This window comes from Lithobates pipiens, unplaced genomic scaffold, assembly GCF_037356315.1.
Source record: "Lithobates pipiens isolate NorthernLeopardFrog02 unplaced genomic scaffold, aLitPip1_a1.2 Scaffold_25, whole genome shotgun sequence".
Classification (NCBI taxonomy): Eukaryota; Metazoa; Chordata; class Amphibia; order Anura; family Ranidae; genus Lithobates; species Lithobates pipiens.
In genome coordinates this window covers 242,659,915-242,673,341 of record NW_027507787.1, presented here as the reverse complement: position 1 = coordinate 242,673,341, position 13,427 = coordinate 242,659,915, and the positions used below count along the sequence as shown (strand labels likewise).

Genomic DNA, 13,427 nt, shown 5'->3' with positions numbered 1-13,427 from the left:
GCGCTGGTCGGGAAGTGGTTAAGATGTCAATAAAATAAATGCGTACATTTTTTGATCATTTTTGTGTAGTCCTTGGGCACCTCACAACTGGTATTGTTTATAGCTTTGACATACACTATATTGTCAAAAGTATTGGTGCACCTGCCTTTACACGCACATGAAATTTAATGGCATCCCCATCTTAGTCTGTAGGGTTCAATAATGAATTGGCCCACCCTTTGCAAGAGTGTGTCTGTGAGAATGTTTGACTATTCTTACAGAAGCGCATTTGTGAGATCGGGATTTTGGATGAGAAGGTTTGGCTCGCAGTCTCTGCTCTAATTAATCCCAAAGATGTTCTATCGGGTTGAGGGCAAAACTCTGTGCAGGCCACTCAAGTTCCTCCACCCCAAACTCGCTCCTCCATGTCTTTATGGACCTTGCTTTGGCACTGGTCCAAATCATTTGGTGGAGGGAGGATTGTGGGGTTGTTTTTCGAGGATTGTGGGGTTGTTTTTCAGGGGTTGTCTCCAAACTTTGTGGGAACAGTTTGGGGACAGTCCCTTCCTGTTCCAACATGACTGCTGACCAGTTCACAAAGCAAGATCCATAAAAACACGGATGAGCGAGTTTGGGGTGAAGGAAATTGACAGTCCTATATATAAACCTTTGGGATAAATTAGAGTGGACACTGTGAGCCAGGCCTTCTTGTCCAATATCAGTGCCTGACCTCACAAATGCTCTTCTGGAAGAAAGGTCAAAAATTCCCATAGACACATCTCCTAAACCTTGTGGACGGCCTTCCCAGAAGAGTTGAAGCTGTTATAGCTGCCAAGGGCCAACTCAATATTGAACCCTACAGACTAAGACAGGGATGCCATTAAAGGTCATGTGCATGTAAAGGCAGGTGTCCCAATACTTTTGAAAATATAGTGTATTTAGGATGTGGAACTCCTTTGTATAGTCCACTGTTACGCACTAAAATTATCAAGTAAATATATCCAAAGAAAGTTCCTGATCAGCTGACTGAGATTAGAAGTGCAAATTGCTTAAAATGTTAAAAGTGCCCCGGTCAAAACTCTTCATGCTTTTCTTTTTCCAAATTCAGCTTTTACTAAATCTGATGAGATTCAGGCAGCACTTGCCAAATCAATTATTAACATAAATGAAGGTGCAGTTAATGTGATTTTTTTTTTTTCTTTGGGTTTGTACATGGAGCTTGGCTGTTGTTGCGTTTTTGCTTTACTAAGCCTATTAGCAGAGTGCCTGGCTGCTACAAGTCTTCAGTTATCACTCAGTAATAATTCTCTTCAGAAATCTTGATGTTTTCTTCTTGGTGCCGAGTGGTAAGGCTCCTGTCAGTGCTTCAATTAGCAACACACATGACACCTGGATAACAAGTACCCCGTACACAAACCTTGACCCAGCAATGCTGCAGAATACTGACGCTTCCAATTCCCCCGTAAGAATGTCATGGTGAGGCAAGATTTTACATCTGTAAAGAAAGACGTGTCAGAGGAAATACACTGATCAGCCATAAAATGATGGCCACCCACCTAATATTGAGTAAGTCACCCTATCCTGACCCACCGAAGCATGGGCGCCACTAGACCTCTGAAGGTATGCTGTGGTACCCGGCACCAAGCCATTAGTAGCAGATCCTTTAAGTCCTGTAAGTTGAACGGTAGGGCCTCCATGAATCAGATTTCCCATACTACATCCTAGTGCCATCTCTTCCCCAGGTAAGTGACGCACACACAGCAGGCAATCCACAGGATGTAAAACAAAATGTGATTCATCAGACCAGACCACCTTCTTCCATTGCTCTGTGGTCCAGTTCTGATGCTCACGTACCCATTGTAGGTGCTTTTGGCTGTGGACATGGGTCAGCATGGACACCCTGACCGGTCTGTGACTACACAGCCCCACACACAACAAAATACAATGCTCTGCATGTTCTGGTACTATCAGAACCAGCATTACCTTTAGCATTTTGAGCTCCAGTAGCTCTTCAATTGGATCAGACTACCTGGGCCAGCCTTTCCTTCCCACTTCCCTCAATGATCCTTCGCTCCCCACCTCCGTCAATGAGCCTTCCATCTCCACCTCCATAAATGAGCCTTTCATCCCCACCTTCATCAATGAGCCATCCCTCCCCTTACCTCCATCATTGAGCCTACCCTCTCCACCTCCATCAATGAGCCCCAAACCTTCCATCAATGAGCCTTCCATCTCCACCTCTACCAATGAGCCATCCCTCCCCACCTCCATCAATAAGTCCCCCACCTCCATCAATGAGCCCCCTCCCCACCTTCATAAATGAGCCTTCCATCTCCACCCCATCTATGAGCCATCGCTCACCTTACCTCCACAATGAGCCTTCCCTCCCCACCTCCATCAATAAGCCCCCACCTTCATCAATGAGCCTTCACTCCCCACCTCCATCAATGAGCCTCCCTTCCCATTTCCATCAATGAGCTATCCCCCCACCTACATCAATGAGCCCTCCCTCACCTCCATCAATGAGCCTTCCATCTCCACTTCCATAAATGAGCCTTCCATCACCACCTTCATCAATGAGCCATCCCTCCCCTTACCTCCATCAATGAGCCTACCCTCTCCACCTCCATCAATATGACCCCCCACTTCCATCAATGAGCCTTCCATCTCCACCTCTACCAATGAGCCATCCCTCCCCACCTCCATCAATAAGTCCCCCACCTCCATCAATGAGCCCCCCCACCTTCATAAATGAGACTTCCATCTCCACCCCATTAATGAGCCATCCCTCACCTTACCTCCACCAATGAGCCTTCCCTTCCCACCTCCATCAATAAGCCCCCACCTTCATCAATGAGCCTTCCCTCCCGGCCTCTATCAATGAGCCTTCCCTCCCCACCTCCATCAATGAGCTATCCCTGCCCTTACATCCATCAATGAGACTTCCCTTTCCACCTCAATCAAAAAGCCTTCCCTCCACACCTCCATGAATGAGCTTTTCCTCCCAACCTCCATCAATGAGCCATCCCTCCCCTTACCTCCATCAAAAAGCCTTCCCTCCTCCGTCTCCATCAATGAGCCTTCCCCCCACCTAAATCAACTCCATCAATGAGCCTTCCCCCCAACCTAAATCAATCAATGAGTCTTCCCTCCCCACCTCCATCAATAAGCCCCCACCTCCATCAATGAGCCTTCCCCCCAACCTAAATCAATCAATGAGTCTTCCCTCCCCACCTCCATCAATAAGCCCCCACCTCCATCAATGAGCCTTTGCTCCCCACCTCCATTAATGAGCCTTTTCTCCCGAGCTTCATCAATGAGCCTTCCCTCCCCACCTCCACCAATGAGTCTTCCCTTCCCTTGTCTCCATCAATGAGCCATCCCTCCCCTTATCTCCATATCAATGAGCCATTCCTTTCCACCTCCATCAATGAGCCTTCCTTCGCCACCTCCATGAATGAGCCTTTCCTCCCAACCCCCATCAATGAGCCATCCCTCCCCTTACCCCCATCAATGGGCCTTCTTTCTCCACCTCCATCAATGAGCCTTCACTCCCCGCCTCCATCAGTGAGCTTTCCCTCCCCACCTCCATCAATGAGTCTTGCTCCCCACCTCCATCAATGAGCCTTCCCTCCCCGCCTCCATCAATGAGCCTTCCCTCCCCACCTCTATCAATGAGCCTTCCCACCCCACCTCCATCAATAAGCCTACCCTCCCAACTTCCATCAGTTAAACTTCGCTCCCCACCTCCATCAATGAGCCTTCTCTCCCCACCTCCATCAATAAGTCTTCCCCCCTACATACATCAATAAGCCTTTCCTCCCCAACTTCATCAATGTGCCTTGGCTGACCATGACCCTGTCTCCGTTCGACCAGTTCTTTTTCATTGGACCACTTTTGGTTGGTCCTGATGTCAGTGGGAAAAAACAATGCCCCATGGTTGATGTCGGGGGGGGGGGATTGTGCTCCATCATTGGTATCATTGGGAGAAATTGTGCCCCATCGTTGGTGTTATTGGGAGGAACTGTGCCCTATTGTTAGTGTCAATGAGATGAATTGTGCCCCATCGTTGGTGTCAGTGGGAGAAATAGTGCCCCTTCATTAGTGTCAGTGGGGGGGGGGATTATGCCCCACTGTTAGTATCAGTGGGAGCAATAGTGCCCCAGTAAAAGCAAGCAAAGGGCCACGTCTGCCCCTGAAATGCAGTTTAGAGACCACTGGTCTAGACATTACAACTTGGCCCTTGTCAAAATCCCTCAAATCCTTACACTTGTCTATTTTTCTGATTTCATCACAAACTTCAGGGACAATGGGTTCACTCCCTGCCTAATATATTCCACCCACTTTCAGATGTCATTTTCAATGTTATTCACCTTTACCTGTCGGTGGTCAGAATGTTATGGCTGAAGCCAAAAACATACCAAACACATGCAGCACCCTCTAGTAGTGTGCTAGAGAGAGTAGATACATGTAGGCAGGCCTTTTTCTTTTCATTCTGGGCTGGGAGTGGCTCAGTGTAGCAGCTGGTGACTCACAGGCAGCATCACCAAGACCTCCCTCTCCTTTCCAGAAGATTAGGAGGAGAGGAGAGTTGTAGTTGTTTAGGTATTCTGAGGAGCCCTAACCAATCCCCAACTTGGATTGGCAGGGGGCAGGCCTTTTTAAATGCCCAGGGTCAGCCCAGCTGGGGACCAGTTGTCAGGTGGAAGAGCTGGAGTGAGAGAGTGTGGAGGCTGTCGGGGGCCTATAGGGAGCTCCCCAGCCTGGGGAGGGGGGACCTTGTGCCTGGGCTCGGGTGCAGCTAGGAGGAGAAGAGATCCTGGAGGAGAGGCACATGAGAGAGCAAGGAGAGGACATCGGAAGAGAGCACTGCTACTAAGAGACTCCAGAGGAGGACAACTGGTCGCAGCCAGGAGAGCTGGTGAGTGAGGCACAGTCAGGAGGACTGGGGAGGCACGCCTGAAAGAACTGGGAGTTTGCAGTTTGAGATGGGTGCAGAACCAGATGGTGGACCATGGGAAGGGCAGTGGAAAGAAGCAGCTGCAGCCAGGAGGGCTGGCAGGGCCTGAAGATGGGTTACTGAGCTCAGTAGCCATGTGAAGTACAGCTAGCACCAGAGACTTTATATATTTTGCTACACTATAGGGGCATGTGGTCCCTGCCTGCAAAAAGGCAATTGCTAAGGCCTGTCTGAGCCAGTGTCAGGTCCTCCATGCCGCCATTTTTTTTGGCATAGATACAAAAAGGTTTTGGAAACATTCCTCAGAGATTCTGCTCCATAGTGACATGGTAACATCACGCAATTGCTGCATATTTGTCAGCTGATCTGTCTCCCGTTCCACCAATTTCCAAAGGTGCTCTATTGGATTGAGATGTGGTGAGTGTGGAGGCCATTGGAGGACAGGGACCTCATTGTCCAGTGATGAGATGATTGGAGCTTTGTGACATGGGGCATTATCCTGCTGGAAGGAGCCATCAGAAGATGGGGACATGGTCAGTAACAATACTCAGGTAGGTCGTGGTGTTTTAACAATGCTCAATTGGTACTAAGGGGCCAAAAGTGTGCCAAGAAAATATTCCCCCCCACACCATTACACCCCCACCACCAGCCTGAACCGGTGATACAAGGCAGGATGGATCCATGCTTTCATGTTGTTTACACCAAATTCTGACCCCACCATGTGAATGTCACAGCCGGAATCCAGACTCATCAGACCAGGCAACAATTTTCCAATCTTCTATTGTCCAATTTTGGTGATCCTGTGCCAATTGTAGTCTCAGTTTCCTGCTCTTAGCTGACGGGAGTGGCACCCGGTGTGGTCTTCTGCTCCTGTATCCCAGAGATGGTATTCGGCATCCCTTGGTTTTAACGAGTGTTTTTTTTTACTTATGCCCCTATACACTTGGACTTTCCGACGACAAAATCCGTCTGATTTTTTCCGACCGATTTTGGACCAAACTTGTCTTGCTTCCACACGGTCGCACAAAATTGTCGGAAAATCCTATCGTTCTGAGCATGTAGAACACATACGACGGGACTATAAAGAGGGCCAGTAGCCAATAGCTTTCATCTCTTTCATCTTTCATCATTTATTCTGAGCATGCGTGGCACTTTGTCCGTCTACACACGATCGGAATTTTAAACGATCAGATTTTGTTGTCGTAAAATTTTAGATCCAGCTCTAAAAACTTTGTGTGTCGGAAATTCAAAGTCGGAAAAAGTCCGATGGAGCTCACACACGATCGGATTTTCCCGACAACACAGTCCGATCGCACATTTTCCATCGGAAAGTCTGACCGTGTGTACGGGGCATAGCCGTTACCTTTCTATCATCTGGAACCAGTCTGCCCCATTCTCCTCTGACCTCCGACAAGACATTTTCCTCCACACAACAGCCGCTCGCTGGATATTTTCTCTTTCTCCCACCATTCTCTGTAAACCCGAGAGATGGTTGATGCGTGGAAATCTCAGAAATACTCAAACCCGACCCCACGTCTGGCGCCAACACCCATGCCACATTCAAAGTCACTTAAAGCCCCTTTCTTCCCCCATTCTGTTTGAACTTCAGAAAGTTGTCTTCACCACATCTAGATGCCTAAATCTATTGAGTTGCTGCCGTGTGATTGGCTGATTAGCAATTTGTGTTACCAAGCCATTGAACAGTGTACAATGTACAGGAATGGGGACAATTGTAGACACTCACTCAGGTTGAACTGGATGAACTGGTGTCTTTATTCAACCTTACACTTAAAGAGGAGGGCCGGTTTTGAATTTTTTTTTTTAAAAGTCAGCAGCTGCAAACACTGTAGCTGCTGACTTTTAATAAGCACACTTACCTGTCCAGAGTGCCGGCGATGTCGGCCGCCCGAGGCTGACCCGTTCCTCGGTCTCGGGTCCCGGCGCCGCCATTTTGGGTAAGGGAAACATGCAGTGGAGCCTCGCGGCTTCACTGCCCATTTCCTACTGCGCATGCGCAAGTCGCGCAGCGCTTTGTGAATGGGGCGCACAGTTCCCAGAACACAGCGCTACCCATTACCCAGAAGACGCCGTACGGAGGAGAGAAGACAGAAGATCTCCGCGGAGGAGGAAGAGGCAGATTAGGATGATGTGCCTAGCAACAGGCATTTCTGGTAAGTAAAAAAAAAATTTTTTTTTTCATTTTTTTTTTTTAATGATTTTTTTTCAAATTTTTAATGTATTTTCTTTTTTCTCCACTTTAAGTGTAGCTTATAAAGTGTCCGGTGAGAGTAGTTGTCACGTCAGCAGTTTTGTGACAGATGTAACATTATGTGAAAAGAATACAATGTAATAAAATAAACAATTACTGTATATATTCAACCAAGAACCCCCATACATGTATAGCGCACTCATCCAATCAGGACCCATACATAAACCCTCTTTCACACATACATATTTGTACATATACGTTTATTTAAATGTCTTTTTACGATCTTCAGAGGATTTCAAATAATTTTAGGAGACAATCATTTTTTTTTTTTTTTTTGTCAAAATTTTAATGTAAATCACCTAGTTACAGTTTTGCATATCTTCATAGTTTTCATTGTTCCGCAAGCAAGTCTGAACGTATTTGCCATTTATTAAGGTGACACGGTTATATTCTTTATTTAGTACGAGTTCTGGAGATTATATTGTGCTTGCAATTTACCGTTAAAGATTTTAATATATAGTTATTTGAATTTTGAAAATATAAAACTTTGATAAACAGCTTCAGGTATATCACGGTGCATACAAAATCAAGAACGCTCTTCTTTATAGCAGAAATCATTAGCATAGATAGGAACGCTATGGGGGGGGGGGGGGGGGGGGGTTGATTTACTAATGGCTGTGCACTTTTCTAGTGCAGTTACTCCAGAGCTTAGTAAATACAATGTAGCTTCTCTTTGCAAAAAGAACACCCAATCATGTGCAAGGAAAACAAAAAAGGTAGCGTTTTTGCCGGCGTATGATTGGGTGATCAGAACAGAGCTCCTCCTCACTTATCAAGCCCCCGGGAACAACTGCCCTTACAAAGTGCACAGTTTATTTGCCTTTAGTAAACCCACCCCTAGAGGTCCTCTGCTTTACAGAAAACGGGGGGTCCTTTGAGATCTTTCATTGTGTGCAATGGGGTTGATATACCAAAGGAGTAGAGACTGTTTTGGTAGGAAAGTGAAAGGTTCAGTGAGTTTAGTAAATAAGGGGGGGGGCGCTGTCTTCACTTTAATCATACAAACATGTACAAGAAAAAAAAAAAAAACTCTGGATTTTGCCCCTGGGGGGTTGATTTACTGATTGACTTTGCATCTGCTGTTGCACTCATTTTCCTTAGTTAATGTGGTAAAGCTTCACTTTGTAAAGAATATCCAATCGGGTACAAGGAACATGGCCCGGGTCAAAGGGTGGGCAGGAGGGCACTGTGGTATCATGTGATGTGGGGGGGGGGGTGTGCATTGAGGAGGTTGGGCGGAGGAGATTAGTGCTGGGAGGGGGAATTTGGGGGTGTGTGCGTGGTGAGGTGATTTGGGGGAATTTGTGTTGGGAGGGGGGAATTTGGGGGGGGGGGGGGCAGGAGGTAAGAATTGTTCTGGGAGGGAAAATTTGTGTGTGTGTGCTTGGAGAGGTGATTTGGGGAAATTTGTGTTGGGAGGGGGGGATTTTGGGGGGAGGGGCAGGAAGTAAGAATTGTTCTGGGAGGGAAAATTTGGGGGTGCGTGCTTTGGGAATTTGTGTTGGGAGGGGGGATTTGGGGGGAGGCAGGAGGTAAGAATTGTTCTGGGAGGGAAAATTTGGGTGTGTGTGCTTGGAGAGGTGAATTGGGGGAATTTAGGGGGGGGGGGGGGCGATAGGAGGTAATAATTGTTCTGGGAGGGAAAATTTGGGTGTGTGTGCGTGGTGAGGTGACTTGGGGGAATTTGTGTTGGGAGGGGGAATTTGGGATCAGGAGGTAAGATCTACATCCTTAGTCCTTCTTTCCCTGGCCCTTATGGCCTCTACATCCTTTGTCCTTCTTTCCCTGGCCCTTATGGCCTCTACATCCTTTGTCCTTCTTTCCCTGGCCCTTATGGCCTCTACATCCTTAGTCCTTCTTTCCCTGGCCCTTATGGCCTCTACATCCTTTGTCCTTCTTTCCCTGGCCCTTATGGCCTCTACATCCTTTGTCCTTCTTTCCCTGGCCCTTATGGCCTCTACATCCTTAGTCCTTCTTTCCCTGGCCCTTATGGCCTCTACATCCTTTGTCCTTCTTTCCCTGGACCTTATGGCCTCTACATCCTTTGTCCTTCTTTCCCTGGCCCTTATGGCCTCTACATCCTTTGTCCTTCTTTCCCTGGCCCCTATGGACTCTACATCCTTTGTCCTTCTTTCCCTGGCCCCTATGGCCTCTACATCCTTTGTCCTTCTTTCCCTGGCCCCTATGGACTCTACATCCTTTGTCCTTCTTTCCCTGGACCTTATGGCCTCTACATCCTTTGTCCTTCTTTCCCTGGCCCTTATGGCCTCTACATCCTTTGTCCTTCTTTCCCTGGCCCCTATGGACTCTACATCCTTTGTCCTTCTTTCCCTGGACCTTATGGCCTCTACATCCTTTGTCCTTCTTTCCCTGGCCCTTATGGCCTCTACATTCTTAGTCCTTCTTTCCCTGGCCCTTATGGCCTCTACATCCTTAGTCATTCTCTCGCTTGGCTTTATGGCCTCTACATCCTTTCCTTCCTGACCATCTCATATACTTCGGCTGCTGGTAATGTTCTTCTAAGCATGAAGTCCCGTAAAAATCGGTATGCGGTTCTCCAATGTATGTCCCCCTAGGTCCTATAATCCGAACACTTATGACATGTGATGTTCTCAAATGTAAACCAAGAACCTGACTTTTTCCATTCTCAGTTGACCGCTATGTAATTTACCGTGCTCTGACAATGATACTTCTGGCATTTGTCTAGAAATGTAAACGTCAATTTGGGGAAGCATTGCCGTTCATAACGGTTACACCGTGTCAAGCAATGGTTGTACAGTCATTTGAAATTCGATAAAAACATTGAAACGGAAGAAAATTCAGTTAAATTTCCCCTGCACATGTTTGGGTATTTATAGTGAACACCGCTTTACCTTATTTACTAAGCTCATTGAACTTTCACTCAGCAGTCTCTTCCTCTTTAGTAAGCCAATCCCAGTAGCTGTGCATAGTAGCCAATCAGCTTCCAGGTTTTATTATCAAAGCTTAATTGAACGGGCTGAAGTTAGAAGCTGATTGGTTAATAGGCACAGCGGCGCCAGATTCTGTGTGCTCCAGTTTTAGTAAATCCCTCCCCCCCGTTGCGTTTATTAGTCAGACAGAAACCCCTTTTTTTGCGACATCAGTGATGCTACAACATTCCGGGCTGAAATCTCAATGGTCTTCTTCCACCTTACACAGTGGCTTCTTATAGGGGGGGTCAGGAGGGGACAAGTGCACTTTTACAATTATAAATACCACGGTGTTATATATACACCCATCCGTGGGCACCACTCCCACAAAGGGGCTAATAAGAAAATAAAATGGAATCTATAGAGCAGAACAGCCTTCGTTTCCATAAACCAGTAAAGAATGATGACTAAAACTATTGTTTGCTATGATATTCTATTTTCTTAAAGGGTTAGTTCACTTTTACAGAAAAAAAAAAATATAAGGATGAACTAACACCAAACAGCCTTCCCAACCACCGGTACACGCTGTACTTACCTCCGGGGTTGCCCAGCTATTAGTGCACCTGTAGCTGTTCCATTTGAACCCCCCCTCCCCCTCCTCTTCTCTATGCAGCGCTTTCAGGACAGACCAGATCGATTCTGATAGGCCAGCACCGTCACAGAGAAGAAGAAGAATAGGAAGAAGAAGAAGAAGAAGAAGAAGAAGGAGAAAAAGAAGGAGAAGAAGGAGAAGAAGGAGAAAAAGAAGGAGAAAAAGAAGGAGAAGGAGAAGAAGGAGAAAAAGAAGGAGAAGAAGAAGAAGGAGAAAAAGAAGGAGAAGAAGGAGAAGGAGAAGAAGAAGAAGAATAGGAAAAAGAAGAAGAAGAAGAATAGGAAAATGAAGAAGAAGAAGAATAGGAAGAAGAAGAATAAAGAAGAAGAAATTCAAATTCCCTGACCACTGGAGCGGCTGCAGGCACTGACAGCCCTAGAGGGAAGTACAGTGGGGGATGGGGAAGGTATCTGGTGTTAGTTCACCTTTAGGGCCCCGTTTACACTCGCTTCAAAACGTGGCATTGGATACTTTTTTTTTTTAAAGCGCCCTAAATGCCAATCAAAGCTCCTGTGACTAAATAAAATGGTTAGAAAATGGGGAAAAAAGGAGGGAGCACCCACAGTGCCACATCCGTATATATAAAGGGAAAACAAGGAAGATACCGAATAGATATAAAAAGGACAGGGGTACTCATGAGCTGGAGATCTGTTGAACAGGTGAACTAATGAGCTGGGGATCTGCTAAACAGGGGTGCTAATGAGTTGGGGATCTGCTGAGTGGGGGGTACTAATGATCTGGGGGTCTGTTGAACAGGGGTGCTAATTAGCTGGGGATCTGCTGAACAGGGGTGCTAATAACCTGGGGATCTGCTGAACAGGTGAACTAATGAGCTGGGGATCGACTGAACAGGGGTGCTAATGAGTTGGGGATCTGCTGAGTGGGGGTACTAATGATCTGGGGCTCTTATCAACAGGGGTGCTAATAAGCTGGGGTCCTGCTGAACGAGGGTACTAATAAGCTGGGGATCTGCTCAACAGGGGTGCTAATAAGCTGTGGTTCTGCTGAACTAGGGTACTAATAAGCTGGGGTTCTGCTGAACAGGTGTACTAATAAGCTGGGGATCTGCTGAACAGGGGTGCTAATGAGCTGGGGATCTGCTGAGTGGGGGTACTACTGAGCTGGGCTTCTACTGGGCTCCTTTAAAACAAATAGAAAATCAACACACAGAGCATTTGCCAAACTTCATCAAAGCTTCAAAGAAGCATCACAAGAGTGGGGGTGCTACTGAGCTGGGGATCTGCTGACCAAGGGTACTAATAAGCTGGGGATCTGCTGAACGAGGGTACTAATAAGCTGGGGATCTGCTCAACAGGGGTGCTAATAAGCTGGGGTTCTGCTGAACAAGGGTACTAATAAACTGGGGTTCCGCTGAATGAGGTAGTAATAAGCTGGGGAACGCTGAACAAGGGTATAATAAACTGGTGTTCCGCTGAACAAGGGTTCTAATGAGCTGGGGATCTGCTGAACGAGGTACTAATAAGCTGGGGATCTGCTGAACGAGGGTACTAACAAGCTGGGGATCTGCTGAACAGGGGTGCTAATAAGTTGGGGATCTGCTGAACGAGGGTACTAACAAGCTGGGGATCTGCTGAATGAGGGTACTAACAAGCTGGGGATCTGCTGAACAAGGGTACTAATAAACTGGTGTTCCGCTGAACAAGGGTTCTAATGAGCTGGGGATCTGCTGAACGAGGTACTAATAAGCTGGGGATCTGCTGAACGAGGGTACTAACAAGCTGGGGATCTGCTGAACAGGGGTGCTAATGAGTTGGGGATCTGCTGAGTGGGGGGTACTAACAAGCTGGGGATCTGCTGAACAGGGGTGCTAATGAGTTGGGGATCTGCTGAGTGGGGGGTACTAACAAGCTGGGGATCTGCTGAACAGGGGTGCTAATGAGTTGGGGATCTGCTGAACGAGGGTACTAACAAGCTGGGGATCTGCTGAACAGGGGTGCTAATGAGTTGGGGATCTGCTGAACGAGGGTACTAACAAGCTGGGGATCTGCTGAACAGGGGTGCTAATGAGTTGGGGATCTGCTGAACGAGGGTACTAACAAGCTGGGGATCTGCTGAACAGGGGTGCTAATGAGCTGGGGATCTGCTGAACGAGGGTACTAATAAGCTGGGGATCTGCTGAACAAGGGTACTAATGAGCTGGGGATCTGCTGAACGAGGGTACTAACAAGCTGGGGATCTGCTGAACAGGGGTGCTAATGAGCTGGGGATCTGCTGAGTGGGGGTAGTACTGAGCTGGGCATCTTATCAACAGGGGTGTTAATAAGCTGGGGTCCTGCTGAACGAGGGTACTAATACTGGGCTCCTTTAAAAACAAATAGAAAATCAACACACAGGGCATTTGCCAAACTTCATCAAAGCTTCAACGAAGCATCAAAAACTCACGTTGAAGTGGGAGGCACTTTAATGTGCGGATAAAGTCGAAGTGTAGATGAGCCCTGATACATTTTTTTCCCCTATAAAGGTAAACTGACCCTTTAAACTCATTTCATTTCCGCATTCATAAATCCGCATTCCCGGCCCCTCACCTATCCGGCCCTTTCAATCTGAAGGGAGAAACATTCTGCTGATTTTAATTGCTAAAAGCATTTTTTTTTTTTGTTGTTGTTTTTTTTTTTTTTTGCTAGAACAATGTATCGTCTGCTTTTGTTACAACAC

At 47.0% G+C, this 13,427-nt stretch overlaps 1 protein-coding gene across 1 annotated transcript in view; it reads right to left on the bottom strand.

Moving 5' to 3' along the window:
• The window catches only part of CRTAC1 (cartilage acidic protein 1), a 1,115,778-nt gene that overhangs the window by 14,475 nt on the left and 1,087,876 nt on the right, over positions 1 to 13,427 (bottom strand). The window lies entirely within an intron of this gene.